Consider the following 14433-nt stretch of genomic DNA (forward strand, 5'->3'; position numbering starts at 1 on the left):
CAAAGGTAAACAAAGACTGGCCACATCTGTCTCTCACCAGCTCCAACCTCAATGACTCAGGCAACCTGCAGGAGAAGCTAATTCCATTGACATAATGCTGCCTGTACCCCATCCAAGGACTAGAGAAGCTGAAGCAGACAGTCTAGCAAGAGGTGGAGAAGCTACAGGCCCCAATGCTGCCCACCCGGCCACCAAAGTCAGCCAGCAGATTGGTGACAACATTCACAGGCTGCTGCAGTGACGGGCACCTTGCACCAAATTTCAGAGCATAAAAAATAATGGCTGTGTTTCTTTTCTGTCTTCCAAATCTCATGCAAATTTCTTTTATGGACAACTAACCCTGAAACATACATGGAAGAGAATTCTGGAGAGCATAGTTCCAGTCTAGTGATGCTGGCATAGGACAAAGCCACCACATGGGCACTTAATAAGTTCTTCTTAAATATATGAGTATACTTCAACATAGAAGCATAGACATCTTAAAGTAAAAACAATTATATATGAGATTCATATGGATGTTTGGAGCAGGAGCGTGACACAACATTACAGTGGTTACCAACACTGGAGGCTCTTCACCTGACTGAGACCTGTCTCCTCCTGTTCTGCCTTGTCTGCATCTTCTTGACTGAAGAGAAGAGCCATTGAGGAGGAACTGGTCTGTGTAGCAGTTGGCAGAGGTGGTCAGAGACCGGATGGACGTTGGAAGATTTGATAAGTTTCAAAATACTCTAAAACTTGAAATGAAGTGCAAAGAACCAATGGGGTTTCCACTTACATTTCAGCAGAGAGTTGGAATATATAGACCCACACATGAAGACTCTAGTATAAAGACCTCCACCATGTCCCAAGCCTTATAATCTCCTTCATGTTGTTATTTTTTGCTTCTTCGTACTTTTCTATAGCGATTAGCAGTAGATTCTTCAATGAAATTGGCTTTATTTGAGGTGCAAGAAGGAAAAGAGGGTTGGGATCGACCAGTCAACCAATTAGTCAACCTTTCATTCACTCTAATATGTCTTATTATTCTTATCATCACATCTTTATTTTTTAATTTTTTAAGTTTATTTATTTTGAGAGAGAGAGAGGAAGGGAGAGTGGTAGAGGGAAGGAGAGAGAGAGTATCCAGAGCAGGCTCCACACTGTCAGTGCAGAGCCTGAGGCGGGACGCCAACTCACGAACCGTGAGATCATGACCTGAGCAGATACCAAGGGTGGGACGCTTAACCGACTAAGCCATCCAGGCACCCCATCACATCTTTATTTTTAGATTTACACACAATTTTTGGAAATTTCCTATTCCTTTGTGTTTTACCATGAGTTTTAGTTCCATGATGTATAGTCAATCCAGAAATGCAGTTCATAGGAAATATAAAATAAAAATACATCCTTAACCCATCAGAGCAGGGCACTATCGTTAAGTTAAATTCTGTACTTATTCTAAACATTCCTGACATTTTGACCACAATTAATTTATTTCCATTTTTTAAAAAATGCCATGCTTTTAACTTACTGTATATATGAAAATGGTATCAGCCTAGAAAGCTAACTCTCCAGTATATTAAACAAACATTACCGAACCCCCACTATGTGTAGCATGAGCTGGATGTTGTCACATTACTTCATCCTCATAATTGGCCTTATGAGGTAGTTGTTTTTATTTCCCTTTTTTTAGATGAGAAAACCTGACAGACTCCCAATGATTTGCCCAAGAACACATAATTTATCAAGTGGACAAATCATAATTTATACCTTTCTCTGTCTGATTCTAAAATGCATATTTCTTCCACATTGCGTTAGTGAAAAAAAAAATTATAAATATTCAAAGGATATGTAAATAAACCTTCATTGGTGAACAATTAATTTTCTAATGTCTTTCGAGAAAATAGACTTCTCTCCCTGTGTATGTGAGCAGCTTGTAGAAAGGATTAAAAAAAGACACCAAGGAGCCCTCTCAAGATCCCGTGTAAATCTGAGACAATGACATTTTCCTCCTTTGTAATTTCCATTTCATGTCTGCAGCAGACATCCCGGGCAACGGGGTTTTGACATTCCTCTGCCTTTTGCTTTGTCCCTGACAGCACCCGGCTTTGCACTAATCCCTCAGAAACATGCAGCCTGCAGAGTCTTATTCTCCAGTTAAACTGTTCCCAGGAGGAGCTCAGGTGCCACCCAACAAGGTCTGTCCATATGCTCACTACCTTCCTCCAGCCTTCTGCCTTCTAGCTTCTCCACAGCTTAAGAAACGTTACAAGGCTTATCTTAAACAAAAACAAATTACCAAGAAGACATTTTGAAATCCTATTTTAAAAATCGGAATCGCACTTGAAACCTAAAATATACTTTTTTCTGGCAATCTGGTCTTTCTGGTGAACCTGATGCTATAGATATTCAGGGTAGCCATATGCCAGTGACTGAGGCATCTGCAGGTGTTACTGAGATGTCAGGAAGCTTCTTTGGTTCAGAAAGATGGTTACTGCAGCCCAAGGAGGTCTGTGAATTAAAGAATTCACCTCATCAAGGTGCCTGGATGGCTCAGTGGGTTAAGTGTCTGCCTTTGGCTCAGGTCATGATCTCGCAGCTTGTGGGTTCGAGCCCCACATCGGGCTCTGTGCTGACAGCTCAGAGCCTGGAGCCTGCTTTGGATTCTGTATCTGCATCTCTCTCTGCCTCTCCCCTGCTCATTCTCTCTCTCTCTCTCTTTCTCTCTCTCTCTCTCTCTCTCTATCTCAAAAATAAGTAAACATTAAAGAATTCACCTCATCACGTGCCAACTTTGACATGTAGTAATATAAGCAGTCCCCAGCTTATAAATGGATTGGACTCCAAATTAATCAGTCGAATTCTGTTGGATTTTCCACTGAAAATCATTATCAGTGTTTGTCTTTTACTCATAAAGGCCCACAGACTTGATCTAAAGTCTGCGATAACTAAGAACATTCAATTCGTTTTTATAATAAAAGTCATTCAGCATCTCAACCAGGACTCAAAACCACATCTCCGCCCCACAGCCACAGCCCTGGCAGAGCGAGCTGCCCTCTAACACGCTCTCACCACCCTGCAAAACTGAGGCAGCGAGAGTGGGACCGCTGCATCTTCAAGCTACGCTCCCCTATTCTGCATTAAAAAACACCAGGGGGCTGGGCGCCTGGGGGGCTCCATCAGTTAAGTGTCCGATTCAACTCAGGTCATGATCTCATGGGTGAGTTCGAGCCCCACGTCAGGCTCTGTGCTGACAGTGTGGAGCCTGCTTGGGATTCTTTCTCTCTGCCCTTCCCCTGCTCTCTCTCTCTCTGTCTCTCTCTCAAAGTAAATAAACTTAAAACAAACAAACAAACACCAGAGGTCCAGTAGATAAAGACCTCACATGGGTTGGGGCAGAAAGATGGGATAATGTGTCCACAAAGCAACAGAATGGAAGAGAAGAGCAAGACCGAGGGTGATGATCTTAGTCCACAATTGCAGGGACTACACCCCCTCTTCCCCCCATTGTAGTCTTGCCCTCTCTCCTGGTTTCTGATGTGACCAGCTTTAGGATGACAAGGAAACAGTGAACTGAGACAGGAATAGCAGCCACAGGGCCAATTTGGGGGGGTGCCCAGGGAACACTAAGTCAGCCATCTTCCATGTTACTGTCCATAAGGCATTCATTAAAAATGCTTCACAAGGTAGGGTCCACTTCATCCACTCTGGAGCACAGGTCGTTTTAAAGCAGCCCACACGCTGAAAAACAGCTCTTCTAAAAGTAGAAAAGGAAAGAAATAAACCAGTCTTTACTAAGTGCCTGTCTCCAGTACTTTGAAGAAGCACAACATGAGGGATGTAAAAATAAATAAATAAATAAATAAATAAATAAATAAATAAATAAAACCGCAGCTTTACTTTGGTCTCCTACCTCCCCTTCAAGATGTGTTCAGTGAGGAAAGCTTTTCTCTGGTTCAAGTGGGGGAGTGTGGTTGATTTTCCTCTTTCCCAGGTTGCTTCCCCACCACACCTCGACCAGTTGGTGAATCCCAGCTTGGGTTTACCTTGCTTCTCAGACTCTAACGTGTCTCCAGATCACCTGGAGATCTTGTTCAAGTGCAGATGATTCCATGGATCTGGGAGGGACCTAGGTTTAGCATTTGTAATGAGCTCCCAAGTAGCTGGTGCCACTCATCCCAGGACCAACCCCTGAGCAGCAAGGAGTCAGAGGACAGAGAGATGAACGAGGATAAGAAATGTGTTATTTGGGGGGGCACTTGAGTGGCTCATTAAGTTGGGCATCTGACTTTCGCTCAGGTCATGATCTTGCCTGTTCATGGGTTCGAGCCCCACATCGGGCTCTGTGCTGATAGCTCAGAGCCTGGAGCCTGCTTCATATTCTGTGTCCGTCTCTCTCTCTCTCTCTCTTTCAAAAATAAATAAATATTAAAAAATAAGTTAAAAAATGTATTACTTGGATTAGTATGAGCATGAGTTGGCTTGGGGTCTTCTGGGCAGATGTTTTAAAACAAGCTATTTTACGGGGGTTCTCATGAGGTCTTCAGAGATTTGTATCACTGGGGTTCTCTGACCAGTTACCCTGACCCGGCTTACACACCTCTCTTCTGGGTTATCACCCGCTTTTTCTTCACCAACCCTCGGACTCTCAGATACATTTCTCTCTTCTTGTTGCTAGGGCCCTTTTGTTCTCTCTCTCTCCCTCCCTCCCTCCCTGTCTCTCTCTCTCTCTCTCTCTCTCTCTCTCTCTCTCTCACACACACACACACACACACACACACACACACACACATACACACTCTCTGTCTCACTCTGGCTCCCGCTCTTGGTCTTTCTGTCAGTATCTGTGGTCCATGGAAAACCTTCGCAAAGCCTTTGCCTTGAAAAACCCTGGGGGTGCAGGCTGTATCCCAAAGCAGTAGAAATTCCTCTTGTACCACCAAAGCAGTTAGTCAGTTCATCTCTCATCCTCTAGATTTCCCTGGTGAGAGTGACCTTTGCCCACTAAACCCCCAGCTGCAGGGGTCACACACTGAGCTTTCTGAGTCTTCTCCTTAAAGTCTCCGTCTCTTGGGGCACCTGGATGGCACAGTCAGTTTAGCGTCCAACTCTTGATTCCAGCTCAGGTCATGATCCCACAGTCATGACATTGAGCCCCATGTGAGCTCTGTGCTGAACACGGAGCCTGCTTAAGATTCTGTTTCTCTCTCTCTCTCTCTCTCTCTTTCTCTCCCCCTCCCCCTCCCTTGCACACTCTCTGTCTTTCTTTCTCTCTTTCCCCAAAAAAATAAAATAAAAAAAAAATTTCTAATAAAATGGTAACACTATGACAGTGAAAGATGTAATAAATAAATAAATAAAATGAAATAAAAAACAAAGTCTCCCTCTCTGGTCTCGAAGTTAAGGAGCCATAGTCCCCACACGCTCCTCCCTTTAGGACGTTCACAGAGAGCTAGAGCTCAGAACACAGCTTTCTCCAAAAACGTCTGTCTCACGAAACTGTTATGTGGTAACAGAAAAATGATAATACTGTATTTTTTTTTTTAAGCAAAGGGATAATCAATACAGAATTAAAGATAGCGATTACCTCTGACAGGGTCACAGATGTAGTTTCAATAGTTTTGGAAGTGTTCTTGTTTTTTGTTTGTTTGTTTGTTTACTGTTTGTTTTTGAGAGAGAGACAAAGTGTGAGCAGGGGAGGGGCAGAGAGAGAGAGAGACACCGAATCCGAATCCGAAGCAGGCTCCAGGCTCTGAGCCGTCCGCACAGGGCCCCACGTGGGGCTGGAACTCACAGACCGTGAGATCATGACCTGAGCTGAAGTCAGACGCTTAACTGACTGAGCCACTCAGGCTCCCCAGAAGTGTTCCAGTTTTTATGTGGTGGGTTCACATAAGTACTATTATCATGCATTTGAGGGCTACACAGTCCCAAAATATGCTGCTTTGGCATATTGATTATTTTGAGGCAAAGACACTTGCAAAGTAGCAGATGTAAGAAGGGCCTTCTGGCTTTCCTTTCTTTTCCTGAAGGTGGGAGATGAAATACCCGAGTGAAAGACGCCCTCCCTAAGGAGGTAACCAGAAACAAGGAATGGAGGCCAAGAGAAATTGGTACAAACCAACTAAAACAACTTTTACCTTCCTTTAACCTCCTCATATATTTTAGTCCACAACGGCCACTCTTTGTTCAACCTCATGTGTAAGCACATAGGCCACTTCCTTAGGGCTTCATCTTCCTGTGCAGTCTCCATCTACATGTAAAATTATGTTAAATAAAATTTGTAACTTTTCTCCTGTTAATCCGTCTTTTGTCATTCGCAACCAGAAACCCTAAGAGTGTAGAAGAGAAATTTTATTTCCCTTACACACTGTGACCTATATTTCTTTTTATCTATTAATGACCACATGATAAAAAAGGAGTTTTAAGTATGTGGGCATACAAGTTATTAATTGCTGCATAACAAACCACCCTCTCAGGTGGCTTAAACAATGATTTATTCTTGCTCCCAGCTTTGTCAGTTTATTAGGCATATTGTGCTCCATATCACGTAGGTTGGAGTCACTCATGAAGCTACATTCAGCAGCTGGAGGGGCTGGGATGGAAGGTCCGAGAAGGCCTCACCTTTACATCTAGGGTTGTGGAAGTGGCTCTTACCTGGGGCATTGTGATTCTCCTTCACAGGCCTTTTCCCTCTATGTGGTTTTGGATCATCAATGGCCTTTCCCATCACCTTCCTCTAAAGCAGGAGGGCCCAGAGTTCCTCCACAGCATGGCAGCTGGTTCCAAAATAGCAAAAACAGAAGCTGCCTGGCTGTGCCCAGAGTTGGCAGTTTCACTTCTGCCATTAAACCTGTTAGTGGAAGCCTGCCACGTAGGTAGTCAAGTGCAGGGAAGGGAAATAGAATCCACCCCTTGACGGAAAGAGTGGCCTAGGGGCGCCTGGGTGGCGCAGTCGGTTAAGCGTCCGACTTCAGCCAGGTCACGATCTCGCGGTCCGTGAGTTCGAGCCCCGCGTCGGGCTCTGGGCTGATGGCTCGGAGCCTGGAGCCTGTTTCCGATTCTGTGTCTCTCTCTCTCTCTGCCCCTCCCCCGTTCATGCTCTGTCTCTCTCTGTCCCAAAAATAAATAAACGTTGAAAGAAAAAATTAAAAAAAAAAAAAAAAAAGAGTGGCCTATGCATACATAAAGGGAAGGATGTGTTGTCTGCTCTCTGTGAAGAGTATCAACCACATTAAGTCATGGAATGTTTTTTTCCATAGAAGAAAGGACTGTGGTCTGAGTTATAAAAACTGATCTATAGACATGAATCTGAACTTGAGAATTAGACTAATTCCACCTGTTCAAACTGTCATCACGCATACATATATCTCTAAGGTAAAATTCCTCACATGTTAACATCAACAAGGAGAGATTACATGGAAAATAAAAGAAGGGGTCTTAGTTTAGAGACAAAGGAACATGTGTAAAGACAGGTTGTGGTGCCATCAAATTATGGGTACCTGGCAAATTAAACACCCCCCAGAACTAAATATTTGCGAGGAGGAATGTTTGACTCCAAAACTATTTGCAAAAATGAACATTAAGCAATAGCTCATTGTCACTGATGCAAACTTAGGCAGCCAGAGAAAACTCATCATTCATTTGCCCTAAATCAGCTTTATCATTTTACTGCCTTATTTCTGTTAGCAGAATCACTCTTCCTCCATCAGTGAAACTCAAATTCCCTAAATGTGGTGACAGCTTTCCTTTTGTTCCTCCTATCAATCCTTCCTTCAGAGTGTTTCTCACATTCATCCTTTCTCTTCAGCTTGTATCCACGATATAGCCCAGATTTTTATAGCATTAAAACAAATAGACCATAATTTCCTTCTGTCTCTGATTTCATGCCCATCCCTGACCCAGTACACTTGAATAATGTCATTCACAAAAACCTTCTTCAACTGTCCACACTCCCATTCAAAAAGTTTTTGACTCTTTGCCCTCTTCACTGCTCCTGGTGGGACCAGGAAGATGGTTTTCACAATCAGGTCAGAGATTTTTTCAGAAAGATGCCTCTCTTTGGAGATTCTATCTAGTGGTTGCTCTCTGCCTGCCGCACCCCCAACCACCCTACATGCACTCAAAAAGAGACTAATAATTACTGGTGGGAGTGTTTCACAGCCATTATGATGGTGTAGGGGAAAACAAAAAAAGAGGAGAACCACTGGACTAGAAGGTAAAGTCCAAATTCCTCGTCAGGTACTTGAATTCATACCTTATCTATTTATGTTTTCAATATTTTTCCCACCAACCTTGACTGAAAATCAAATACTGATAAAAATAAGATTAAGACAGTAAGGGAACTTGGTCCCCAAGCTCCTAAGGCTTACCACATAATAGAAGAGAAAAACACTAAACAAAGTCATAATGTTCAGGAAAACACCAAGGTGCTAAAGGCCATGAAAGAATGCAGGCCCAGGGCTCCACAGGTGAGAGGAGACCTCTTGCATTCTCAGTCATTTTGAATTAAGAAAGAGTTTTTGGGGGGTGCCTGGATGACTCAATTGGTTGAGCATCTGACTTTGGCTCAGGTCGTGATCTCATGGGTTCAGGCCCCAAATTGAGCTCTGCACTAACAGCTCAGGGTCTGCTTCAGATTCTGTGTCTCCCCCCGACTCCCTCGGCCCCTCCCCCACTTGTGAGTGCATGTTCTCTCTCTCTCTCAAAAATAAAGAAACATTTAAAAAAAAATTTTTAAGAGCGTTTCTCAAGAAAAAGAGAGAGAGAGAGAAAGTTTCTCCATTTAGATGTCATATAATAACTTACTCCCTATGGAAATGTTATACGAGCAACTGTTTATTCTCTTATTTGTAGGCTCACCTCATGCCAAACAAGGGTGTGGGCTAAAAAGAAGACTCAGGATCCAAAACAGCATAACAATTTTCTGACAGATCCTAAAAACAAATAAGATATATTCTGGTAGATTTTGTTAACCACCCTGCATGTCTAAAACGGGAAAGAAAACAAAACAGAACAAAAAAAGGAGAGACTGTGGGTATGTGTTGTTCATTCATATTTTGTGGGTTGTCTTACTGTTTGTTTGGTTGGCTATTTTTATTATTAATAAGCAAAACAGAAAAACAGAGTGAGTCACAAATAGAAGATGCGTATTTAGGGTCTCTGGCTAAGGATCAGGAGATGACAAAGAAAGAAAGGAGTGAGGACAGTGGCTCTCTTGAATCTAGAAAGGGCTGACTCACACAAGGGCCTCAGTTGTGCTCGTACCTCTCTCTTCCACCAGGGGGAATGTATCCTGTGCAAGCAGGTCTGGTGTGTGAGATTATCCTCCCAAGCAACCTCTTCGGGCCTACGAGGTGGAAAGAACAGTCTTTGGGACCAGATGGTCCTAGGTTTGACTCCCAGTTCCATCACTTTCTAGCCATATGAGCTTCCATTTCCTCCTCTGTGAAAAGGAAAAGATAAAACCTGTCTTGCAAATTAAGAGATGATATATGTGAAGAGACTGGTTCACAGTTGACTTTCGATAAACTGCAGCTATTATTTGACCTTGTATTAACAAGGTCACCATTATTGACCACGTAACCACATATCCCACTGAAAACACCACAGTGAGACCAACCTGCATTACCAAACCTTCCCAACAGCTCAAGGAACCATCAAAATTCACTAGCTGTAGGATTATACGCAAAGGTACTCACTTCTCTAGCTTTGTTACTCATACACTTGGGGATTATATCATTTAATTCCTAAGAATTCAGAGAAATTGTTATTTTACAGTTCAGGTCAGGTTAGTGTTTGGCATATAGAAAGTGCTCAATAATTGGTAAATGTTATCATTACTGTTCTCCTTTTACAAATTAAAAAGTGAGGAGGGGTGCCTGGGTGGCTCAGTCGGTTGAGCATCCAACTCCAACTCTTGATTTCAACCTAGGTTATCATCTCGAGGTTCATGAGTTCGAGCCCAACATCAGGCTCTGCGCTGCCCGTGGGAGCCTGCTTGGGATTCTTTCTCTCCCGCTCTCTCTGCCCCTCCTCCGCTTGCCAGCGCGTGCTCTCTCTCTCTCAAAATAAATAAACTTAAAAAAAAATTAAAAAGTGAGGAGAAAAGGCAGACACTGTTATTTTCAAGGTTTTGAATTTCCAATCATCTTATTTATCAAATGATATCGCCTCTTACCACCATCCATGAGCACAGATAAAATTAAGACCTTGCCTTTGAGTTATTTTTTTTGGATCTTTTTTTTTTCCTTTCTCTATTTTTTTTTTTTTTTTCTTGCAAAGGAGGCATTAATGTTTTTACAAAGAGTCCTACTGGATTATCTATTTTATGGGCACTATTGGGAGCTCATTTTAAAAGATTTTTGGTTGGGAGATGGTAACAGAAGCACAAATAAATTTCAACATTACCACCTTTCCCTTAGATGACCAGGGTTAAATTTTCCATCATGTGCAAGTAAATACAATTACTTAGTATATATTTTGGCCGTTAGCCCTTCATAGTCTAGTGTAGCTTCCTCAAATTCCAGAAGGTGTAGACCATTTAAGATGCCTCATCTGAGGGACTTCAGAGTCATTTCACCTTCAGGAACCTCTGGGATCTCTGTGTGATAAAACTAGGTCATGTGGCAGGTGTAGTTCTGGACGGTGAGATGTGTTTCCTGTAAATATGTAAACGCTAGGTGGCTAATAGTGGATATGCTACTCTGTTAACAACGTGGGAGGCAAAAAGAACAGGAGATTATGGTGCATAAAGCATTTAGGTTTGGTTTCTTATTTTAAGCTTTCATTTGCAGGGCAGATTGAGGGGCGCCTGGGTGGCTCGGTCGGTGAAGCGTCCGACTTCGGCTCAGGTCATGATCTCACGGTCCGTGAGTTCGAGCCCCGCGTCGGGCTCTGTGCTGACAGCTCAGAGCCTGGAGCCTGTTTCGGATTCTGTGTCTCCCTCTCTCTCTGCCCCTCCCCTGTTCATGCTCTGTCTCTCTCTGTCTCAAAAATAAATAAACGTTAAAAAAAAAAAATTTGGAGGGCAGATTGAAATGAGTCCACACAAATGTGACTTCAGCTGAAGGCTGTGTGGGGTATACACTGCAGGCCCATCAACAGTTTAAAAAATATCATTTAACTCTGGGTCAACACTTAAGGAGACCCTACTCTGCACCAAGCACTGGCCTGGACCTTGTAACCCAGTTGTTTAAAGTAGAGCCTTATTTTTTTTTCCCCCTGTTTCTGAATTTCCAGAGTATTGACCGGCACTTTTCTCCATACTTTAAGCCTCGCGCTTTCTTCTTTGCCAAGCCACCCTTTGCCTGGTGCTGTGGTAAAGAATCATGAGTTCCTGTTCTCAGAAGTTCATCAGATAATTGTTCTCTTCCTTTTACGGACTTGATGTAGACACAGCCAATCCAGCTCATTCTGGTCAAGATAGCCCATTTTCCCAAAAATACTTCTCATTTTTTTAATAAAGAAATTGTTTTTTTTAAGAGAGAGAGAGGGCGCAAGTGAGTGGGGGAGGGGCAGGAGAGGGAGAGAGAGAATCTCAAGCAGGCTCCACGCCAAGCATGGAGTCCGATGCAGGGCTCGATCTCACGACCACGAGATCATGATCTGGGCAGAAATCAAGAGTCAGATGTTCAACCGACTGAGCCACCCAGGCACCCCAATTCTTTTTTTTTTTTTTTAAGTAATCTCTATGCCCAACATGGGGCTTGAGCTCACAACCCTGGGATCAAGAGTCAAATTCACTACCGACTGAGCCAGCCAGGCACCCCAGTAGTTCTTTTTTTCTTATCTGGACTGAAGCCCATGTGGCCCTCACCGGACTTTCCAGTAGTCACAGTGCCAGGCAGATAAAAGCTATGTAATATGTATTTGGCTGATTATACTTAGACTTTAATTTTCTATTCACAGAAGTATTGTTTCAGCTTTTTAGAGATAGATCTCGCTATATACATTGAAAAGACTCCTCTGAAAGAGCCCTCACAGTCAAACTCGAAGTCTGAGGGACAGAGGACAAATAGGGTAGCACACCTGTGCATCCAGACTGACCAGGACTGTGGACTCAACCAGGCCACCGATTAGCAGGATAACAGTAGGCGAGCGGCTCAGTCTCCCTGAACGTCTCCTTCCCGACCTGCACATTGAGAACAATAACCCCAACCTCATGAGGGTACTTTGAAGATTAAATAATATAACGAATGTCAAGAGCAGGGTACCTATGCCATTTAATAAACATTCACTTCCTTTTTAATCCTCCCCAAATGTAACTTTGTCGTGAAGTTTGCCAAAGAAAGGAAACGGTCCCCCGAAGTTGCTTGCTACTTCAAGGATTATAGATTCTCTCATTGCCCCGACTACTCAAGAAGTGTCAGGCACTTTCCAAACTCCGAAGGAAATTAAATGCTGTTCCCCTGCCACCCACCAGGGCCCCAAGCACATTAAAATAACATCAGGGCAATAATTTAAGCTGCAAGTTGGGCTGGCAGGGAAAGTACAGGCCCCACTCCTCAGAAGCTTAGCTACACCTATGGGCACAACCACAGCAAGGCTCCAGCTGGCTGACGTCACAGTCTAATGTTGTTTTTGCCCCTGGCGCCCGTGGGAAGGAGCGGGAGGGTGAGGGAGGAGTGTGGTGCCTCCGGCGCATTGGAAAAGCCTGCTGGGGACCCCCAGTGGTCATCGGGAGTCATAGGTTTCTCTACGGAAAGAAAGCTTGCAGCCTCAGGGAAAATACCCGGGATTCAATTCTGTTTGTCTTCTTTCGCCAGTAACCAGGGCTTTTTCTCAGAAGTTAGTGGCATGAGAGAAAGCAGCCACTTTAAAACCTCCTACACAGCCCTCAGGTCTAGAAATTGGAGTCCTATTGATGCGACAGGGACATCAGAAAGATGACTTCTGACTGGGAGGGTGATCTGAAATGGTCTTCACAATCCTCGACGGGAAAGCAGGAAGCAGAACAAGCAGATTGAGGACAAGAGAAAGTATGAGGATCCGTGATGAGCCCCGCTTTTCGTGAGGATGGCCGTCACCGCGACTGCATCCGAGGGCCTACTCCTCAGACCCATTTCCGCAGACACAGAAGAGAGAGAACAGGAAGTCAAGGGTGTCCTGCTCATCAACAAATTGCTGTAGCTCCTGTATCTCTGTTTCCTGAGTCTTTAGGCCTCTAACCCTCATGAGAATAAAAAACAAAGCTATGAGATGCTAGGAATAAGTAATAAAGGGTGCGGCCTAGACTCCAAGGTGTCTGGACAACAGAGATGGACCCAACAAGAATTTATTTACACAAAGTACCAAGACTCTCCTGGGTAGGAACTTTTCTTTTTTGGGGAAAGACTGAGTGAGGTACATGTTAGCGTCAAGGAGGGCTTTGGGGGTGGTTTTTGTCACTCTGATTAATCTCCTACTCAGTCCTCCCTTTTCCTTGCAATGACGAGGCCCAAAGCTCACTCCTCCCTCAGTAGTTAGAGAAGATGTTAAGTCACCAGGTGTGACACCTTCTACGAGAAGAGGCACTGGGGCGTCAGTAGTGCCCAGAGATAGCATCCTGGGCACAGTCATTAAGGACCCCACGCTGTGAAAGTTGTCTGAAACCTTAGTGTCTCTGCTCTCCCTGTTGACTGCCCTGCCCTAGTGGTCACGAGAGGTAGAGCCATCACTTTGGGCACCAACAGCGGTAGGAAACATGACCCCAGACGTCTCACATATCCTCTTCCCAGAAGAGGAAAATGGCAGACAACATAGGGAGCCAAGGAGCTAATTAGTTTGTTCATTCCTGTATCCTTCAAATGTGCTTGTTGTGGTGGATCAAATGGTGGCCCCCAAAATAGATGTCCATATTCAACCCCCTTTAACCAGTGGAGATGACCTTATTTGACAAAGGGACTTTGCGGAGCCCCTGAGTGGCTCAGTCGGTTAAGTGTCTGACTCTTGGTCATGATCTCAGGCATGTAAGATGGAGCCCCAAATTGGGCTCCACACTGGGCGTGAAGCCCGCTTGAGATCCTTCTCTCCTTCTCTCTCTGCCCCTCCCCTGCTTGTGCTCTCTTGCTCTCTCTCAAAATAAATAAACTTAAAAAAAGAAAAGGACTTTGCAGTTGTAGTTAAGTTAAGGATATTGAGATGAGATCATCCCGGCTTACCTGGGTGGACCTTAAATCCAATGACAAGTGTCCACAGAGGAAAGGCACAGAGAGGTCGAGGAGAAAGCCATGTGAAGACAGAGGCAGAAATTGGAGCTGTGTCTGAGAACAAACTGATGGGGGGTGGATGGGGGGTGGGAGGGAGGGGAGGGTGGGTGATGGGTATTGAGGAGGGCACCTTTTGGGATGAGCACTGGGTGTTGTATGGAAACCAATTTGACAATAAATTTCATATACTGAAAATAAAAAATTAAAAAAAAAAAAAGAAAGAAAGAAATTGGAGCTGTGTAGCCACAAGCCAAGGAATGTCAAG

Source organism: Puma concolor, chromosome B1, assembly GCF_028749965.1.
Source record: "Puma concolor isolate L17-30 chromosome B1, mPumCon1.1.hap2, whole genome shotgun sequence".
NCBI classification, from domain to species: Eukaryota; Metazoa; Chordata; class Mammalia; order Carnivora; family Felidae; genus Puma; species Puma concolor.